Genomic DNA, 22,538 nt, shown 5'->3' with positions numbered 1-22,538 from the left:
GCACTCACCTGTGGTAGTTGGAGTGGAACGTGGATGCCCCTTCCTATTACTCTTCTGTCCATTATCATTTGAGTCTCTTACCTGTGCAGAGATGTGCCTTCACATGTCTCCATCAGCTCTGGCAATTCTTGAGTCTCTGCTCTCCTAGTGTTACAGATATGGATGGTCAAGCTCAGCTATTTATGTGGGTCTTGAGGATTTGAAATCCAGGTCTCCAAACTTGCACAGATAGTGCTCCCAACCACTGAGCAATCCTTCCAGGGCCCCCTCAATAATATTGTTTTTGAGATAAGGTCTTTCACTGAACCTGTTGTTCAACTGATCCTGACACACTAGCTAAGCAGGTGGCTAGGCTGAGCCCAAATGTAGGTGCTGGGTTTCCAGACTCAATCAGGTCTTATCTACTGAGCCATAGCCACAATCTTTTAATTTTTTTCTCAAAAAGGATGATTTTGAATTGCATGAGCAAAATATTAGCACCATAATAGTCTCATAATGATTTCAACCAAAATTATGTCTTTTAGATGAGGAACCTAGATTTCAAAGCAAATGGGAATGATTCATTATTTCAGCCTCATTTTGGCATAAAAATATTTTAAAGTTATTATCAATCTTGAGATATCACTTGCTATTCTCTGTGTTTCTTCGACAAATTGTTTTCTGTCCCTTGATGCTTGCTGTTGTAACAAATTCCAAATCCCATTAATTTCTCAAATATGAGAGAAGGCTTCTTTTATCTTAGTAAAGTAGTACACGGGTGTTCCTGAATGACAGTTTCCTTCTAATTGGTGATGCAAAGGCCCAGATTTCTTCCATGTTCAATATTTGGCCTCCAACATTGTCATCACTAATTTGCATCAAGGAAGTGGGAGAGAAAAGGACATGAAGGCTGGGATAGGAGAGAGAGTTCACTCAGTCCAGGCTTTGCAGGGAGCCAGCCCATGACTTATGGTAAAATGCTACTGGCCAGAGCTTGACCACATGACCATAGCCAACTCAAAAGGAACATGAGGAGCTATGTGATCAGGGAAAAGAGGACCCAGGCTTGATGAACAGCTATTCATGATTTGACACACATATATCCAGGAGCAAGAGTATGGAAACGAATGCTCTTTACCACCTATTGTGGTGTCTCCTCAACTGAAAAACAATTTTGCTTGCTTGGAACACTCTCAGTGGTGTTTTGCTTTATTACCAAATATACTGGATCATAATATTGGGATAAAATTCATCCAATTATAAAATGTGAATCAGGGTAAACCTCTCTATAACAAAAGCATATCCCAACAAGTAGAGATCATTCTTTGCATCCATTCAAGTAAAAAATGCCAAAGCTATAATCTAGTGACAGAATCTCTAATGATGTGTGTCTGGATACCTCTGTTTGGGAAGCACAGCTACCTATCTGAAGAGCCTTGGAGAGAGTAGTGAGTACACAAAGCAGCTTTACCCTGTTTGGGGACCAGCCAGAGCACTGGAGACTTACAGTGTTGTTATAGCTGCTGTGCTCAGACCTCCCCTTGTTGACAGCCATCTCCCCTGCTATGTGGCTGCTATGAAGTTCTGGGCTTACACAGCCACCAACAGCCTGAGCCAAGTTACCTTTGTCTGTCCCCCACACCCATAGTATTTCCTTCTGTCATCTTGTTCCAGTTGGGCAAGGTGATTTATAAGTTATAGTCTTTGAGCCTCAATTAATTTCACCTAGAGCATTTTCACAATTGTACAATAAATGTTTGAATGAAGACATTTCTTTTCCTTTGAAATTGAATCGCATGTTCCCTGCTTATTGGCTGTCACTGGTGGTCCACACAAGTACAGATAAGAGCATTGATCTGGCAAGAAAACAAATTGGCTCTTAAAAGAGGGCAGTTTGGATTTGACAGCTGCAGATGATTAGGTGTCTCTCTAATAGATACTGTGCGTTCCTATCAAAGGTGGGAGAGATCTGCAACACCTTTCTTTCTGCTGCCTACTCCTATCTAGAAGTGATGCCTAGATGTGTCAGCCCCCTTCATTGCACAACTTCTGAATGCAATGGCAGGACATAGCATCTGGATGGCTGGTGAGTCCATCATGCCTAGATTGCACCTTGAGATAGAAGGGAGTTACTAAGAGAAGTTTTCTTGGTGCAATCAGGTAATATTAGAAGTAAGGTTAGGTATGAGTACACATGCCTGAGAGGCAACAGATATAAAATGATTCAGTCAAGTATGGCACAGTATTTTCCCAGTTGATAGATTATTAAGGGTATTTCTTGGTCATTTCATGCTGTTGGAAAACATTCCAATTCTGATCATCCTGACTGGAGGATTTGTAATCTGATATATGGTTAGCTGGTTTGCCCAACACTCTCTTTGTCAGCTTTTAGGTACTTAATCTGAGTTCAAACACTTTACAGAAGAATGACTCATGTCTGGTTCTATCCAGTGACTTCAATATAGAGACAGGATCATCTGCTTCCTTGTCACAAATGTCAACAATCGGACCTCTGCACTTCTCTGTCGCACCCAGTGTAGCAGGTTTTTGGTGCACAGCATAGTACTATGGATAGATATCCCAATTGCTCCAGTGCAAACCACATTGGGGTAGATTTCTTTGATTTTTAAGATTCATCTACATGACTCCTTTAGTGTAAGATGATCTCATTGTAAAACTCCTCTCTGTCCCCAAGGGAGTAATAAGCATTATTCTCTTTGAGAGCTTCAGGCCAAGTCCAGATCCCCAGCTTTATTCTAGGCCCTGGCACATTTAAAGGAGGCTCTTGTATTCTGAGGGTCAACCTTTCAGATCTTGCTGCATTGGGAAGATAATAAAAAAAGCACTTTCAGTTGGCTTTTATTCATCATTTACAGAATCACTAAGCTTACAGATGAAATAGGCCATTATGTCATCCATATCTCTTACTAGTCTGTGTGTGTGTAGTGTGTGTGTGTGTGTGTGTGTGTGTGTGTGTTTTCTTTTATAACATCCATAAAAGCACCCTACTTAAGGTTAGATCACAATAATCTCTTGGCTATTTGTGGCAAATGTGAACTATTCCAAATGAACTGGACCTTTGTGCCCGATTTCCATCTGGGAGACTCCCAAGTTTGTTTGGCCAGTGGCCATGCCCTTCTCTTGATCACCTCCACGACTGCTCATTCTGCTTGAGCAGCGGTGCAGGCCCACGGCCCTCCATGTAGTCCCGGGACGGTGCTGGAGAGGGCTCTCAGTCAGAAGCATGAGGACACTTGGTAGGGAGATGTGTGCTGGAGGAATACTCTTGGGTGAGAAATTTCCAGTATTAATTTTTGGCATTTGTATGTGTGTGTGGTGAGCATATGTGTGTATGTGCATGCACACAGATATGTGGGTGCACAGGCATGTGTGTGAGCATGTGTGTGAAGATCAGAGGTCGATATCCTGGTCCTCAGTTACAGAGTCTCTCACTAAATCTATAGCTCACAGATTAGGCTTAATTAACCAGCCAGCAAGCACCAGGAATTTCCTGTCCCCAGCTTCCTCGTGCTGGGATTCAAGGTCACCACACCTGGCATTTCACATGGGTTCTAGGGATCCAAACGCAGGTCCACATGCTCACAATGCAACATTTTACCCATAGAGTCATCTCTCTAGGGCCTTCAATGTTAATGTTTTTACCTTCTAGCTTGTTCTCAAACACCCAGAAGGCCTCATAGGAGGCCTATAGAGCAGTCTGTGTGAGCTCAGTCTTGCCTTAGTGGCAGTGGGATCATGTTGCCTCACTAATGTGAAAACAACTGAAGTGGAATTTATATTGCACCAATGAAGAATTCAACAAAAAAATTACTGATGAAATGGTGAACTCAGAGTAGTTTTACAAAGAGAATGCTGAGGGGATTGCTTCAGACTGCTGGGAAGTACAGGCAAAGCAAACCAAAGCAACTGTGCAACAGTCTTCAGGTCCATATTCACATTTCACCAACCTGAGGTACTCCAGTCACTCTACTAGATAACATTGAGCAACTGTGTGTGTGTGTGTGTGTGTGTGTGTGTGTGTGTGTGTGCATGTGTGTGCCCATGTGCATGCACATGTGTAGAGTAGGTGTGTATGTGCAGTGAAGTATATGTCATGTGTGGTATGTGCATGTGTGTGCAGTTGTGAATGTCCCATGCATATATTTGCAGAGGCCAGAGGAGAGAGCACTGGGTCTCTTTCTCTTACCAAGCAACTATGTACTTGTATTTCTTTTCTTTAGTATTTTAAAGGATTTATTTATTTATTTTCAAGCAGAGAGATATAGAGATAGAAGAAAGACAGACAGAAAGAAAGAGAGAGAGAATGGGCATGTCAGGACATCTAGCCATTGCAAACAAAGTCCAGACGCATGTTCCCCTTGTGCATCTGGCTTAAGTGGGTCCTGGGGAATTGAACCTGGGTCCTTTGACTTTGCAGGCAAATGCCTTAATCACTATGCCATTTTTCCAGCCCTGTACTTGAATTTCTTTCATTGAGATGAAGTTCTTCATCAGCTCAGAGCTGCTGTCCATCAGGGAGCCCCAGCAATTCTCTTGTCTCTGCCCCTCATGAACTGGGGTTACAAGTGTGCAGGCCCATGCCAAGCTTTCTACCTGGGTTCTGGCCGTCAAACTTGGTGACTGATAGGCCTTCATGCTTAAACAGGAAGTGCTCCTAACAAATGAGCCATCTCCTCAGTTCAAGATACAGCATTTTTTATGAAATTGTCTTATATCATTTCAAATTCATGGCGATGATTTGAGGTTCTTTTAATTTTATTTCTATTTAATTTACAAAATAATTAGGACTATATAACATATATATCTGAATCTACAAAAAACTGTGGCTTATTTGTATGACAAAGGGGAATTGAGGAGATGGCTCAGTGGATGAAGTGCCCAAAGCTCACTCTGTAATTTCCAAATTCAACCCTCAGACCCATGAGCAAAGCTGGGAGCCATCTTAGGCTTCTGTAATCCCAGCACACTGACTCTGAGGGCAGGATGAGAGGTGGAGACAGGGGAATATCCCAGAAGCTCATGGAGAGCACAGCAAAGAAAAGATAGCAGAATGAGAATCCAGAACAATCAGCCCCATTTCAAATGAGGAGGACAGGCAGGGAGCACACTGAAAGTTGTCCTCTTACCTTCAAAAGGCACATCTTTACTCATACATGAACACACAGAAATACATGTGCATACACATAAATAATATAAAAAAGTTAAAATGAGAGCTGTGCATGGAGGTGCTCTCCTTTAATCCAGCATCAAGAGGGCAGAGGTAGGAGGATTGCCCTGAGTTGAGGCTACCCTGAAACTAATAGTGAATTCCAGGTCAGCCTTGCCTAGTGTGAGACCCTACCTCAAAGAACAAACAAAATAAAATGCAAAGAAAAGAAAAGTGGGTGTGGCGGTGCTCATCTACAATCTCAGCCCTTGGGAGAGGGAGGCAGGTAGAACACAATGGTTTTAGATCATCCTCAGCTATACAGAAAGTTCAAGGCTACCCAGGGATACGTAAAGTTCAGTTGAAGTCAACATAGAACCAAGTGAGAGTTATTTTCTCTGAAGTTCTATATGTTATTTAAGAGAATCTGCATCATTATGATTATGTTGTGTCTTCTTGGGACAACTGTTTCCAAGAAACAACTCTCCAAGAGTTGTCCATAACAGGCACCACTTTCTACTTTCAATAACTTATCAATATGAAAGATTTGTGCAAGCGACCATATTTGAGGAAGTAGAAACTTGGTTTTCTTTTATTTATACTTTTACTCAGAGGTTGTTTTGGACAGAGCACTAGAGCAATATTTCATATGGATCTCTGAGTAACTGATTACATGCTGTGAACTCATAAAAGTAATCAAAACACTTGTCCACTGTTTGTTTGTTCCTACTTTGTGCTGCTCTGCAATGGAAGAAGGAACTTTGTATCTTACATGGAATGTCCAATAAGCTGAGTGAAGGAAGGGACCCAGCTGAACAAGAAGTCATTAGACATGGAAAACATACCAACTAGATAGTAACAGCTATTAATTGTACAATTAGGATGGAACACCAGCTAGAGCTGTTTTTGGAACATTTTATGACACATAATCTATGTGGTTCCCAGGAGTCTTTTGTATTCTAAGCACCTTCCTTCATGTTATCAGAACAGAAACACTGTTGACTAGTCTCCAGAGCAAATGCTAAATTGTCCTTTACTAGTAATTCTCTAGCATATCTAACACATCATAGTAGGTGGGGTTGGAGAGATCGAACCATTTGGAGATTCATCTGAGTACAGGGGATAGAGTAATTGAAAGAGCAGGCGCTCAAAGGAGCTCTTGGGAAAGAATCATGTCTAGATAAAAAACCTAGGAGAATAAGGAAGATGGGGTAGTCAAGAAGCTTTGAAGGGTTCCATTAACTCACCTTTCTATGTGTTCTCTATCCTGGGTCAGCAATAAGACTGAACTACCAGCATGAGGAATGCTTGCTCTGGTTTCTACTTATTAGTCAAGTATCATTATGTGAGAGGTAACTGTTTTCTCTTCTCCTGAGGTCTCAGCTTGAAATATATAGACATGTTCTTTGGTTCTTGTGTTGCAGGTTTCAGTGTGTAGGGGCCTGTGATGAGATAGCATGTCACGACTGCACTTTTCTCTTGTCAAAGCTATTCTCCTCATGACCAGGAAGTGACAAGGAGGAATAAAAGGGGCCTGGAGTTCTAATGTCCCCACTGGTCTGAAGACCTCTTACTAGACTTCACTTCTTATAGGTTCCACAGTCTCCCACAGCACCACTGTGGAATACAAGCCTTTAACAAATGGGACCTTGTGACACATTTCAGATCCAAACTCTGTGTGCTCCCCAGACATGGGAAGTCTTAAATTATAGATTGTTAGGGCTGATGCTGACAAGATTCCTCAGAGATCCTGAAGATCTTTCCTATGAATCCCTGATGCTTCAGAAGTAGAAAGGAATGTTATTAAACACTTAAATGTTTATACTGGTATATATAGGATACATATGCAGCTTTAGCTGGGGATTGGACCTAAGATTTTGCACATGGTAAGCAAGTGTTTTACTATTTACCTACAGTCCCAGTGTGGTAAATAGTTTTGAATCGCTCTTGCATGTACTATGTGAGTGAATTCATTCTCATCATGTCCTGTGTTTCAAATCAAAGTCAAAATAAGTGGGTAGATATAGCTACATATTAAAATAAACTTAATGTGGCAAGGACAAATGTCTATGTGGAATGAGATCTTTCAGTCATGAAGTTGAGTTTGGCTCTGCTGAATATTGCTGGGGCGTATCCAGAAGCCACTGGGAATTTGAATGAGTGGTTCTATTTGTCACTCCTCTAGGTCAGATGGGTGCTCTTGTTCTATTCTCTTTTATGGATGTGGCCTCAGATACTGCTTAAAAAAAGTATGGTAGCTTATAAAGTGAGGTTTGACAAGAAGTGAAACTGGTTCTTTATTCTTCTAAACATCTCTTTTGGCAATGATCCAGGAACATCTACTGAGGATAATCTTCTACAAAAGGTATCATTTCTGGGCTGGAGAGATGGCTTAGCATTTAAGCATTTGCCCGTGAAGCCTAAGGACCCTGGTTTGAAGCTACATTTCCCAGGACCCATGTAATCCACATGCACAAGGTGGCACATGTATCTGGAGTTCATTTGCAGTGGCTGGAAGCCCTGGCACACCCATTCTCTCTCTATCTATCTGCCTCTATCTCTCTCTGTCTGTCACTCTCAAATAAATAAATAAAAATAAATAATTTTAAAAGGTATCATTTATATTGAAATATATAGCTTTGCATTTGCACTGTCCTTTTCTGGTTGCTAAGTTTGTTTGTATTCCTCAAGCCATGCTTGGTTTTTTCCCCATGAATGCTCCATGCTGTTAGTGGGCACAGAATCCTTGCATGCTCTTTGTCCTCTAGGATAATGTTCTTTCCCAAGTATCCACACTTCTCTTTCAAAGCAGTTATCACACTTGACACTTACCTGCTCTTCTGCAGACTGGGTTCTGTGCAGGTGGGAACTAAGTCTGTTCTGTGGTTTGCTACATCTTGAAGCCTGGCATAGCTTCTGGCACAAAGTGCCTAGAGATCTGTTGAGTAAATGAATGTATTGATGGTCTTCCCTGTAATGCCATTTCCATTTTGCAGATATGTTTTGAAAAATTAGGTGATAAACACAGGCTCATGTCACCAGTGGAGACAGCTGTAATACAAAGGAAAATAAGCAAAATAATTTGGAGCCAAGAGACTTCAGCTGTACCTACTGGTGACATGAGCCTTTGTTCTTTGAAGCACTAACAATTTTGACACTGATACTCTAGATAGTATTATCTATCTTGTATAGATTTGAATAAAAATGGACATGCATAGATGATAATGATAAAGAGAAGAAAATGCTATCATTTGGTACCTATGTGCATGGCTAAATTCACTGTTTAGGAGATGTTATGATACAATGGGGTAGCTTCCTGAGAGTTCTTGACACAGAATGACTTGTAGTCAAGACTAATGCAAAGTTAGTTCCATATGGCCAGAGGTACACTCCAAACCCAGTGAACTGGGTCTGCATTCTGCACAACTGCTGCCTTCTACATATTAGGCCAATTGGAAATTTGACTCTGGAGGTGTAGATGTGTGTATGTAGATGTGGAGTTTCAGGGGCAAGGACAAAAAGTAGGGGCGGAGGACATAGATGGTGGCACCACTCATGGGCAAAGGAGTCAGACAGTCTGCCTAGGCCATGTGGCTGACAACCCGCCTGACGCTTGTTTTGACTTCTCCGTAACTGCACAACCGGCGCATGCAGATGACTTTACATCTCATAGCAAAATGTGCGACAGCAATGTGCTAAGCAAATGCAAACAAAAATATGCTTCCTCCACTCCAAACAAATCTCTCACACATCATGATGATGCCATGGCATGGCGAGAGACAGCAGTCAGAGGCTGCCCGGAACCGGATTTGCTATTGCTCCAGGCTCTCCCCAGTGCTTAGTGAGGTCATCTTTAGCTGTGCTAGTTACCTGCTATTATTTAGACAGGCACACACATTGACTTCACTCATGCACACATATAAGCAATATCAATTTAATTCTTTCAACATGTGTTGAGTACCTAGTGTGTTCTAGGAACAGACACCATGGAGAACACCATGGTAAGGAGTTAGGAGTTCATAGCTTCTCTGCTTTGGCCCATGCCTGCCTCATAGCCCCAGCTGTCCAGTACCATAGTCTGTGCCTATGAAATTCTTCTTACACTTTAGGGGTCAATTTAGAAGTATTTCTTTTCTTTTCTGCATTCCATCTCCCTGAAATTAGAATTATTTGTTTTTTTTTCCTAGTGTTTCAATAACATGATTCTTCTACTTAGAAGTTGGTCTATGATGAAATTGCCTGCTGACAGCTTAATTTCTCTGAATATATTGTTTCTATCTCCTCCAGGCTTGAAGGGCAAGATCTTTTCCAAGTTTGAGAGAATCCTAACAGGAGTAGGTAACACATAATAGTGGACAAGCTTTACAAAAGTTGTCTTTGTGATTAAGTCTATAACTTGCATTCTGAGTCAACTGGTGCAAACAGCCACAGAACTCCAGTCTCCTGTCCTGAAAAGTCCACATGGCACTAGAATAATGATGATGAATCATGCTACATTCCTCCCCAGTAGCACAACACAGTGGTGAAGAATGTGGAGTTGGAAGTTCACTTTTGATTGGGTTCAAATCCTGCTACTATTTACTTGAATGTACTCTTTGGGGGAAATTGTAACAGATTTGTGTCTTACTTATCCTTTTTTAAAATGGATAATGAGAGAACACACTTTCTAAGGATGATGTGAGGAGAAGGTAGTGCATGTGCATCCTTGGAATGCTGTGTAACACTTTTTCAAGAGATACTAGTTGTGACTCTTCATCATGTGAATTAGTCCATACTTACTGTGTGGCTGTTCTAGTGATGGGTCTTTCTAATCAACATTTTATTATAAATATTGTGAGTCTCCATTTTACAAAAGATCATTTCTGGAACTAGATGTTTCAAAGCCTCATAGAATTTATGAAGAGTGAGTCATTTGGAATTAGACATTGCAACTTGAGTTTTTCACTTTTTTTTTTTATCATTTGAGTAGCACATATTCAATCTTCATGATCTTGTATTTCCTTGGATTAAAAAGGAGAGTAGGGCTGGAGATATGGCTCAGTGGTAAAAATATTTGCTACACAACATGATGACCGGAATTTGGATCTATAGTAGTGCATGCTTTTTTAAATCAAATGTGTCTATGACAGTGTGAGTCAGGAGACTCCAGAAACTCACAGGCCAGCTAGTCTGGCTTTCACATCTAGATAGATCTCATTTTAATTTTTTTTTAAATTTTATTTATTTGAGAGTGACAGACAGAGAGAGAAAGAGGCACAGAAAGAGAGAGAGAATGAGCGCGCCAAGGCCTCCAGCCACTGCAAACGAACTCCAGACGTATGCACCCGTCTGTGCATCTGGCTAACGTGGGTCCTGGAGAATCGAGCCTCGAACCGGGGTCCTTAGGCTTCACAGGCAAGCGCTTAATCACTAAGCCATCTCTCCAGCCCCAGATAGATCTCATTTTAAACAAGGTAAAAGCTGAGTACTGACCCCTGAGGTTGTTCTCTTACCTCCATATGTGCTCTATGGCATGAACACTCATGAATACACACACATACCACACACACACACACACACACACACACACACACACACACACACAGAATTTATAGACCCCTTATAGGTTTGCAATAATGGCTGAATGAGTTTGTGGGATTTAGTTTAGTAAATGACATATGAAAGTGACTGGCATCATTCATATAGTCAATAAATGCTTGCTTCTTTTTAGTTAAAGAAAAAAAAATAACAAAGATATACCTTCTTGGCTCAATAAACTTGAAATCTGGTACACCTGCATCAGCCCTGAATATTTCTATAGTCCCAATCAATAGAAATTTAGCATCCTTACAGTATGATGAGCATTTAGCAATGAGCATGACCTATCACACACATGCATGTGCACATGTGCAGTTGTCTGACACACACAGACTAAATCTAAATACAAACTTCAATCCTTGCAATAAGCCTGTGGGGTAGCGCTATTGTGAACCTTTATTTATTTATTTTTATTTGAGAGAGGTGGAGAGAGTAAGCTCCCCAGGGCCTTCAGCTGCTGCAAATGAACTCCAGACATTGCGAGCTTGTGTCATTGTGTTAGGCTTATGTGAGACCTGGAGATTTGAACAGGAGTCTTAGTTTTTGCAGGCAAGCACCTTAACTGCTAAGCCATCTCTCCAGTCCTATGTGAGGAACATATGAGAATTGCTTCTAAGGCCAGGTTGCTACTTTGAATCTGTTCCTTGGTACACCTATTCTAGTAGAAGTCCCCAAAGCCCCCTTGGTACAAGGTTCTGGAGCTTGCCTCACTTACCAGTAAGTCGTTTTTCTGGAGAAAACTATATTGAGTTGCTGTGTTGAATGGATTGTTTTCATGTCCACTAGATCATGCCTTTGGGTGTTAAGCATTGGGTGATCCATGCCCTTTAACCGTCATGCCCTGCAGTCTGGCTACCCTCTTAGAGACTGTTCTGCTACCACAGTAGCTCCCACACCTGGGTTCTTGGCCTTAAGGGACCTAATTTTATCTCCCTAGACTGTTCCCTCCCAGCCTTACAGATTCATATTGCTTCCTAGGCTACTGCTGCCCACAGTGAAAAGGGCTTGTCTCACCTTAATTAATGTGATCAAAATAATCAGCAGACAATCAATGACAACCATCATAAGGAATGACTCCAGTCATCTGGTGGCTCTGAATTCCATAAAGAGAATATATTTGGAAAGACATTATTACCTAAAGGAGAGAGGTGCATTAAGCTTGCATGGCAATGGTGAGGACCGGAAATAATTGAACTGTGCTTCTGGGTTGTTTGGTTTGCAGTGGGATTGGCCTATGGATGGGAAACAGGGGAGCAGGGCGCTGTGAGACCACTTCTTGCACAGTGACTAAATGACAGGGGCCAGGGGGTTCTCTGATAACCGACACTGCCTGTACAGAACACTGTGGAACTCACCCCAAAGACAAGTGGACAGTGTATGCAGTACTGGGAAGCACTTTTCTATATGTAGTGACCACATGCTCTTTGTTTTTGAAGAGAAATCCCCATCCCTTGTTTAGAGTAGTTGACTTCAGTGATATGGTATGGGGAAGAGATGACATCACTTTCTAAATGGAGCAAAAGATGAGCAAGGTTGAGTGGCTTTGATACAACGGCGGCAGGTTTAAAGTGACAAGTGGAACATGTTTCCAACATCCAGTTGAACAGTCCTTACCCTTAGCTTCACCTTTGGCCTAGAGAGAGGCCCTTTCACTGAGTCAGAACAGAGGTCAGCACCCTGACCCAATCACTCCTTGGCCTTTTGGCTGACCAGGGGGTGCCAATTAGGTGCCATTGTGATAGAGGCTAGAGGGAAGTTTCTCCCCAACTCATTGACCCTTAAAGGAGCAGGAGCGTCCTCTTTTTTGAGGCTATGGGAGTGGGGCACTCCCTTCCCCTCAATCTGTCCACAGCCAACTTTTAGTGCAGTGACTCCTCCTGCCCTTGGCCTCATAGCCTCAGGGTTTCCATATCTATGGGATTAGCAGAACCGTATGTCTCCAGTAAGTCTATCAATTCTAAATTTTACTAGGTAGATGTTGTGGGTGAGAGGAAGAAAACTGAAATGCACATGTAGGCTTTTGGCACGATATCTGCCTAGTTTTGGAAGTCACGTTCATATTGGTAAAGGGTGGCAAATGTCAGCTCCGCTGCCCACCACCCACTTGCCTGTCCCTGCCTTCTTCTCACTGTGCAAAACAATGAGTTAATTCATGAGAAGCATTCCAGATAAATGTTAAAATGAAATGCATCAGAGCCCATCCAAGGCTTCCAGCTTGTGTTAAATCCAACAAGTTTGCTACATGTTTGCCTTCTCCACCCAGTAAATCATATCCATCAACTTCCAGAGATTACAATTAATGTGCTTAAAAACAACAATAACAGCAACGACAGAGTGCCAGCCGCCTTTGCAAGCAAGGACGTTGGGAAGTGAACGTAACCGCGTCCTTCCCTCCCGTCCGGGAGCTTCAAGTGCTACTGTGCTACATCAGGTATGCAACGAAAGACAAATGACCAGGAATCCGAATAGAAGAGAGGCGCTTGAGTAACTGTAGTTTTTATGTCCAGGGGAGCCTGAGAGAGAAAAGCCGCATTGTATCTGGGATTAACAGAGCCGCAGGACCTCGTTAATGACAGCCCCGCTCTTTAGCTAAAGGAAGATAGTTAGGGCAGTAAAAGAGAACATGGGTAGAATGTGCTCTGCTAATTGGAAATGTATATTATCTTCAGGCACTGTGTGTGCGGGGGAGGGGGCTGGGGAGGATGAGAGGAGGAACAGCGAGAGGCTGCGGGACACCCCGGATTTGGCCCTACCAGCAGGGCAGTTAAAGGGTCTTTTCTTGTTGATATGAAGGGCCAGTGCCCAGACCCCAACCTCCCCCACTCCCTTTTAATTCAATGGCTACGTAGGGGCTTCTTTGATGGAGGCTTTGAAGTCGGTGGCTTTGAGATTCCTCTTCCTCTGTGACCTTGACCACCAGCCATGAGGTTAGGGGGAAGGGGAGGGTAGGAGGAAGGCTCTGGAGCTGGAAAAAGGGGAGGCAGGAGAGGGGAGGGGCAGGGAAGGCCGCCCTAAGACATTTCTGCTGCATTCCACTAGTTTTCTGATCACTCTGCAGAGTTGAAATATGATTGCAGCCTTTGCACTGGGAAGGAAAGAAACCATTTAAATGAAAAATTAGCTGCCTTAGCGGGTCAAGCACATAGTTACATTAATGTCGTGTAGAACAATAAATCAACTTCGATCTCCAATTGAAAAAATGCTAATTTAGCTCAGCGATTCACTGATTGTACTTTGCTCTGATAGAAATCTTTTCTTTTATTTAATGCGAAGCCGTGATTTGACAGCCTCCTCTAATGGTGCTCGCAGACTCTCAGCATTTCAGTGGAATTCTGATCATGGTTTTAATATTCCGTGCAGCTCTGCCCCCTCCGATTTCACGCTCACACATTAACGAGAGCTGACACTGGAGATTAGACGCAGACAGCTGGAATGCCAGGTCTTTGTTGCAGCATGGACAGGAGCCAACGTCGTTCAACCACAGCCAAGAGGGACCTGGGAAAGTCTTCTTAAGGCGGAGAGGAGGGAGGGTGCGGGGCTTGTGGGAGGGCGGGAGCGGGGGATGGGAGCAGAAAGAAAGGCAAGGTAGTTTTTGAAGGGTGTATGTAAATGGATATTTTCAGAAACCCCTTTCCTCTCTGAAATTCTTTGAATCAGTTCTGCTGTGTGTAGAGGAAGTGGATCATTAGAGGGAAATCCCAAATTGGTTGCAGTATTTTTCTGTAAACTCTGAAAATACAAGTGGAATGTAGGGAATGGAGAATGGAAATGGCTCCCAGCTCCAGCACTGGCTGGTCTGAGAAACAATGGTGATTAGGCTTTGGAGGAAGAGTGCTTACATAAGGAAATGTGTTCTCCCTTTGCTTAGAAAAAATCACTTAGTTCCAGGTGAATAGATGGGGAAATAAAAGTAGATTTATGAGTCCAGGCTGCCTGCACCACTAGTGACTACCTCTGCAAGAAAGGAAGTCTCCTAGCCTAACTGCCTTGATCCCAATAAATTGTTTCCTGATACGAGAAATCAAATAAAGATCCATAGTCTTATCTAAACCAGGAAGCAGCCAGGGCTGAGCTAGTGCCCAGATTGTATAAGGAAGGGAAGGGCACTGAGTCTGTGGCCCAACTTTCTCCAAAAGAAAATGACAGATGCTCAAAGTTGCAACGATGGCACATTAATACTATGTCAAAAAAAAAAAAAAAAAAAAAAATTCTGTCTGCTCCCCGGGGAAACCAATTGAGTAGAAATAACAAATGTCCTTCTTGTGAACTATATCATTAATAATAATTGTACTTTGCATTTTTATGGGATGCCAGAATTCTAGCAGCCTTTATAAATATGCATAGGGGAAGGCTGAGCTGGGGAGATGAATGTGCCCATTCTGATGCCTGGAAGAGGAGACTGAGGCTGGAGAACCCAGGGTGTTACCTGGGGTGAAAAAGCAAGTAAGCCACAAAGACCCTTGCTGTACCTGGCATGGTGTCCTCTAAATAACTTTGTCTGATGTCATCCGCTTGCTGCTATGAACATGGCTTTCCTTGGGGGACTGGATGAGCTGAACTATTTTGTATTACTATGGCCTATTCTTATCTGTCCTTTGTCCTTGTTGGACCATTGTCAGTGGCATAGTTTAATTCTTTCAACTAGTATTGTGGAGCACTAAACAAGGCAATAAAAGAAGCTTGCATTAGACTCTACTATCTATCTGTCTGTCTGTCTTTCTGTATATAATGCCTGCTTTATGGTAAAAATTAGGAGGCCATATCAAAGAGATTAGGAGAATATAATGGCTTATAACATAGTAAGTATATTCAAGTGATTAAGAATAAGTCTAATACATTTTCTCATGAATCTCAGTTCTACTGTCTTTGGGATTATAACACAATACTTTGCTTTCCTCTTTTGATTTGTGCAGCGTGCATGTATGTGTGTATGCATGCTCATATGTGTGTGGGTGCAGGTGTGTATGTGTGTAGAGGCCAGAGGTTGGCATTGGGTTTCTTCCTTTTGATCACTCCCTGCCTTATTTTACCAAGACAGGGTCTCTAATTCAAACTCAGACCTCACAGATTCAGCTAGTCCAGCAAACCATCTTACACTAGGATGCCCTGTCTTTGCTTCTCAGGGACTGGGATTACAGGCAGATCATCAAGCATAGCTGCCATTTATTTGGGAGCTGGTGATATGAACTCGTCTTCATACTTCGATGGCAAACACTTTATCCAAAGAACCAGCTACCCAGTCCCTTAGTTTTCATTTTAACATCAGTTTTCTTGTTTGTAAAATGTGGATTAAAATGAAATAATCCTTATGAGGCATAGTGTATGACTATGGTGATGGAGAGTACCCAAACAGTGTCAGCTGTTAGTGGCATTGTTATTTTTATGAAGTTGTTGGGGACATTCAATGGGGATTTACACACATAAACATGTTCTATAACCAAGTTCTTGGTGCATAGTAAACATTAATAATTATGGCTACTATTATGTAGCACATGACAGTGGATAATTTGAAAGCAATGCTATTGTCTTCAGAGTGGTCTCCTTAATAGATTTATGCTGATTTCTGTGACACTAAAATTTTCCCAAAGCACTTTTGGAACTTTCTTTAAAATGACTTGTGGATAGTGATGGTACTGTCTTCCAATATGGCTTCTCCTCATCCTTTGAGAACATGTTTGCTGAGAGAAGCTGCTGTAACTGATCTAAAGCCATGTCCAACAAATATTATGGGATTTGAAGTTGAGGAAACATTGTTTTGGAAATAAGTGTGACTGTGTACAAATTAGGTTTGTTTTTGTGTGGTGAAGAAATTGAATCTGATAGCAATTTTAAGGAAGCTTATTGAACAAAGGTGGCCATCTTAGAGCAAGCTCATAATTCCCTGAAAATAGAGTACTTTCAAAAGTACAATAGATCCTAACATATCTGCTGGTAGAAAACTGAAGCTCATTATCTTGTGATCACACTCATAACTACCTCCCTTGAAGGAACTTACAGTCCCATGTACTGCAAAAAGACATGTCCATGAGTTCTTCAGATTTTGCCTGAGCTGAGGTCCATTGCTGTTGCCTTTATACTCTTGGATTATATGTAGCCTTGGTGTGAAGTCAGTTTGCTAACTTTTAGAACTGAATGTTTGCCTTCAGACAATAAACCATGGTAATTCCTTCCCTTACCCTCTTCCCCTTCACCATCATATCCCCTCCCCCTCTCTTTTAGTCTTTCTTTAATTTTGATTTCATTATCTTTTCCTCCTATTATGAGGGTCCTGGTTATGTAGTACCAGGCACTGCGAGTTCATTCAGGCCATTTTGTGTCTGGAAGATTGCATTCTATCCAGTCCTACTCTTCCATTGGCTCTTACATTCTTTCTACCACCTCTTCTGCAATGGACCCTGAGCCTTGGAAGGTGTGATAGAGATATATTTCAGTGTAAAGTATTCCACTGTCACTTCTTCTTAACACTATGGTGCCTTTTGATTCTTCTCAGTGGTCACTGCCATCTGAAAAGAGAAGCTTCTGTAAACATAACTGAGAGTAATATTAATACATGGGTATGAACATTAAGAAAGTGTTTACAGGGTAGTTTGGTGCGCATAAGATATGCATTTAGCCAGACAATCATAGACATTACTGCCCTGGAGCTCATTACCTCCTCTGCCATAGGCTTTTGAGCCATTTTTCAGTGCCAGGCATGTATTCCCTCCCATGGAGTAGGCCTCATGTCCAATTATAGAGCAGTCGGTTTCCCCATAACAGACATGCCACTATTGCAACACTTGGTACATTTGGCCCGGGTAGCCAGTCGTAAGTCTTTCAAAGTCCACTGCTGTTTACAATTGATGACTTATCTCTCTCTCATAGGGCTGTATGCAGCATAGCCTTTTCTAGCTTTCTGTCACCTGGTCCACAGGGAGGAGGTTCTCAGCTTAGCTCTAGCTTGATTTCTCAGGACCTGAAACACAAGCATGAGGAGTCTTCAGCAGTACTGTTCTATCATCTAGTTCTGGTGGGAAGCTAAGAACCTTGGCAATGCCCTATAATGTTTTGGGAGCATCAGAGACCTTCCTGGCCAACAATTCACTGGAAGGTATCCTATCCCTGGCACTGAAAGTTTTCTAGTAACAATCTATGGCTTTTGTGTATGCTGTTATCCAAAGATGTAGGTTTCCATATGGTTTATTCATAACCTCTTAAATTTTGATTAACCTTCCTCTGGTGTCTATTTCTTAAGGTCCAACCAAATCTTCTACACCTTGCATTACCCCTGAGCACAGCTGAAGCACAAACTGTCTTTGTTTCTGATCTGGCTTCTTCATTGGGGAGTCTTTGGGAGAAAGAGAGGAAACCTGCCCTGAAAATCCTCCATGAAGAGTTAGGAGATATGATATTTTATAATTTCAAATATGTAGATTTGGCTGAGTTTTCACTTATAAAGTTGGCATTTTTTCCATAGTTGTAAACCATGGCAGATTTCCCATGTCCCCAGTAGCATCTCCAAAGTCACATTATTCATAATTGATAATAAATGAACAACCAGAGAGAAGGAACAATTTAATAAAATGATTAAGAGCCTGAAGATATGAGACACTGCAGGTTTTAGAGGCTAGATAGACTCAATCATATTGAAAGCACTTATAGATGTTGAAAGACAGGAAACCTAGGGTGGTTTTATCATATCTTATTTTTTTTTCTCTTTGACACAGATGTAGAAGTACCATTTGTGTGAAAATAGTGTCATTGGAGTATGAAATGCATTTGTTCAGTGTAAGTATACAAGGAAAATATGCTTTGTGCATACACTTTGGGCCAGAGTAACTAGAAGCATCTAGATAAGATGTTGCATACTGAAAGTGCCTTGGATATTAATTGCCTAATGGCTTTGTGGTGTTTTAATAATTCTGTGTGACCCTGGTCTTAGCTAGCCTTGAAAGAGTGAACATCTACTCAATTTTATACTAACCACGAATATTGGGTGATGTACAAACATAGCTTTGGAGGATGATTTGCTAACATTTGTAGGAAATTTAACTGGAAAAGGATTAGGGAGGTTATCCATAATGTTGCCTCCATCATTTCCTTCCCAATAGGTGTTTTTAGAGTGGGAAAGAAAGAATTCCCTATGAGAAATTAGAAACATCTCTGAAATTGTCAAATATGTTACTTTATGTTAATGTTGTATGTGTTTCCAATGGAAAAAAGGATGAGAACTACTATGGTGGGAGATGTAAGCAGGATTATTGTATGTGGAATTCAAATGAAGATTTGTTATTTTAAGATGTGAAAAGATAGCATACAACAATTTTCTAGTAACTGAGTTCCAGAGTAGTCAATCCCTGAGGTTGCTTCTACTGTTGGATCTGAAAGAATGGCATAAAAAAATAATATACTTGCAAAGGTGTCTACTTATTTGTCCTCTGTTTGTTTATTCTTATTACCTGTACTAAGCATCATTTCAGCTCTTCTCAGAGAAGTTTCTGGTATTATTAGGCAATATAATAGATATTAGGGAAGGAAACATTCACCAAACATCTATTGTATTTCAGTAGCCAGGAAAATATATTTACATATATGTGTGTATATATATATATGTAGATAGAGATATAGATATATAAAACAAATGAGAAATTTGAGTCACAATGATGATTAAATAATTGGGAAAACATTCAGTAAATAACAGAGGGATAATTTAAATTCACAATTCTGCAAGCACTTCTCTGAGTATGTGGCCATGAAGGATTTACTGCTCATGGTACACTGTGTAAGTTCTCAAGGATGATTCAGTAGGACATAAGGGTAGGGACTAGACACAAAGAGCACTTGGAAGTCCTGAGACTAAGTTGAATTAGAGCCAAGGTGGGACTCTGATTGCAGCATTGCAATGTATAGACCAAACCATGTGAAACTGCCAACATTTGACCAACTTCTATGTATAAAAGTGGAAATTTCAAAGGGTTTAACCTAATGGAAGTAGCATAATCAGTGTTGAGATACATGTAATATGAGGCCTAAAATAAAAATAGGACTATTAAAATGGAAATAAGAGAAAGGTCAATTCCTTCTGCTCCAGATGTTATATTATTTCAAGGCTCTGAGATATCTGAACAGGGCAACCCCACTTGAGATTAATGGTATCCATGGTGAGAAGACCCCTCTGGTGAGCACAAAAGGAATAGGCAACTTCCAGCTTTGTGATGCCTCCAGTGACTCTGGGAATGAGGCCCAGGTTCTGCAGCTGGAACCACTGCCTGGCTACCAGCCCTCTATGTCCAGGCCCCAAGGACAGCCAGTTACCCACTGTTACGGACTGAACTGTGTGACCCCAAAGTGATGCTAAGTGCTTAACCTCCTGATATGTCAGAAATAAGGCTATTGTAAATACAACTAATTAAGCACACAATTAATTAATATCCAGTCTGATTACTACCCATCAGAAAAAGGTGAGAGTAGCTGGACATATGCTTTAGTCAGTAAAATGCTTGCAACACAAGCATGACAGTTTGGATCCTCAGCATCCAAGTAAAAAGTTGATGTGATTGCACTTGCCTGCCGTCTATGTACACAGGTAGAAATAGGAGTGGGATACTTGTAAGCCAAGGAAGGAGTGCCAGCTACTAAGTGAAGCTAGAGTGATGGCTGTCTGGGAAACTCTACATCTTCTTTTTAAAGTTTTATTTATAAGAGAGAGAGAGAGAGAAAGGGGGAGGGAGAAGGAGAGGCAGTGAAGGAGAGAATGGGCATGCCAGGGCCTCTAGCCACTGCAAATGAACTCCAGATGCATGCACTCGTTTATTTGGGTCCTGGGGAATCAAACCTGGGTCCTTTGGCTGTGTAGAAAGGTTCCTTAACTGCTAAGCCATCCCTTCCACCCTTTTAAAAAATTTCTTTTGTTTTGATTTATGACATAGTGTGATATTTATTTATTTATTTACTTGAAGGAGAGAGAGAAGGATAGAAAAAAAGGCAGACACAAAGAGACAGACAGACAGAGAGAGAGAGAGAGAGAGAGAGAGAGAGAGAGAGAGAGAGAGAGAGAGAGAATTGATGCACCAGGACCTCCAGCCACTGCAAACTCCATATGGGTGAGCCATTTTGTGCATCTAGCTTTACACAGGGTCTAGGGAATCAAACCTGGGTCTTTTGGCTTCTCAGGCAAGTGGCTTAACTTCTAATTCATCTCTCCAAACTGAAGCACCACTTTCTTTGATGAGAAGATGATGTGCTATTTCAACTAGCCAGGCACAGTCACTCTTAAGGGTTTGCAAGGGAGTATGGTTCTGCTGACATCGTGATACCAGGCTTCGATTTCCAGAATGGTGAGGTAATGTGCCTCTGCTGCTTAAAGCTTCCTAGTTTGTGGTATTCTGTAGTGTCAGCCCCAGGAAATTGTTATACCTATTTTTATGATTCCATATCTATACTATGATCTTACCTTCCAATAAATGATTAAGAAAATAAAATTGTTATAGAAAAAAGTAAATCCTATATATCAGAAAACATGGCTCACTAGACTTACTCATTTACAGAGCATGAAGATATTTTTCCTGAATTTAGAGTTTGCGGACTGTGTATGCAGACTGCTCTCACTAGGTTGGAGGTTTTATTAAACCGATGTCAATTGTCCTCATCTTGTTTTAACTATGAGCCTCAAATCATGGCCTAGGGAATTTGGAAAAAAATAGGCTGCCTTTCCATGCAATAGCAAGGTGAAAGTGTCTGTGGGATCCTCCCTTGAAGCCATGACCAGTCTTCCAGTACAGTCATTAATGAGAGTTACATTAAATGTAATTGTTATTGGGAAGGGGCAATATATTAGCCTATCATCATCACTAGGATTCATCATCTAGGATTCATTCATCAGGGTAGGTTATCACTAGCAGGACCCAGACACCAGTCAACCACAAATAGATTTAGCTAGTATTTTTTCAGTATCGGCCATATATCTTAGACAGTGATCCAAAGACATCTATGGCATAATCTTTATTCTATGCTCCATAATTCCAACACATGGTTTTCTCCATTTAGAAACAACAAAAGTGGGCTGGAAAGATGGCTTAGCAGTTAAGCGCTTGCCTTTGAAGCCTAAGGACCCCGGTTTGAGGCTCGGTTCCCCAGGACCCACGTTGGCCAGATGCCCAAAGGGGCGCATGTGTCTGGAGTTCATTTAAAGTGGCTGGAGGCCCTGGTGCGCCCATTCTCTCTCACTCTCTCTCCCTTTCTCTCTCTCTCTCTCTCTCTCTCTCTCTCTCTCTCTCTCTCTCTCTCTCTCTTTCTGTCACTCTCAAATAAATAAATAAGAATGAACAAAAAAAGAATTTAAAGTAAAAACAACAAAAGTAAGCCAGGCATAGTGTTGCACACCTTTAATCTCAGCACTCGGGAGGTAGAAGTAGGAGGATCTCCATGAGTTTAAGGACACCCTGAGACTACATAGTGAATTCCAATCAGCCTGGGCTAGAGTGAGACCTTACCTTTTTTAAAAAAAGTGAGACTGTCAGTCAGGAGTTGCTGCATCACTAGAAAGAAGGTAAATGTGAACTTTTTGGATCCATGGCTCTTTTCTTTTCTTTTTATTTTATTTTATTTTTTTTTTTTTGAGATAGGATCTCACTCTGTAGTCCTAGGGATCCTTGAACTCCTGATTGTTTTGCTTCTGCCTCTTCTTCTGAGTACTAGACTTATAGTTATGCAACATCATGACTGGCTTTGGGTCTAGTTCATTTGACACTAAGAACAGAGATTAAAGGTCAGAGAGAACAGCATCTGTCAGGTGTCATCCTAGGATGGTGTGACAAGATGAAAACCCACTGAGTCC

At 41.5% G+C, this 22,538-nt stretch overlaps 1 long non-coding RNA gene across 1 annotated transcript in view; it reads left to right on the top strand.

The window, feature by feature from the left end:
• Positions 1-12,998: 12,998 nt before the first annotated feature.
• The window catches only part of LOC123459236, a 44,461-nt gene continuing 34,921 nt past the window's right edge, over positions 12,999-22,538 (top strand). The window contains exons 1-2 of the long non-coding RNA XR_006636120.1: positions 12,999-13,154; positions 18,430-18,490. This is a non-coding gene — a long non-coding RNA (uncharacterized LOC123459236). The remainder of the gene's footprint in view (positions 13,155-18,429; positions 18,491-22,538) is intronic.

Source organism: Jaculus jaculus, chromosome 3 (assembly GCF_020740685.1).
Source record: "Jaculus jaculus isolate mJacJac1 chromosome 3, mJacJac1.mat.Y.cur, whole genome shotgun sequence".
In the NCBI taxonomy this organism is placed as follows: Eukaryota; Metazoa; Chordata; class Mammalia; order Rodentia; family Dipodidae; genus Jaculus; species Jaculus jaculus.
Note: the sequence above shows the minus strand (reverse complement) of the source record. Positions and strands in the feature narration are given on the sequence as shown.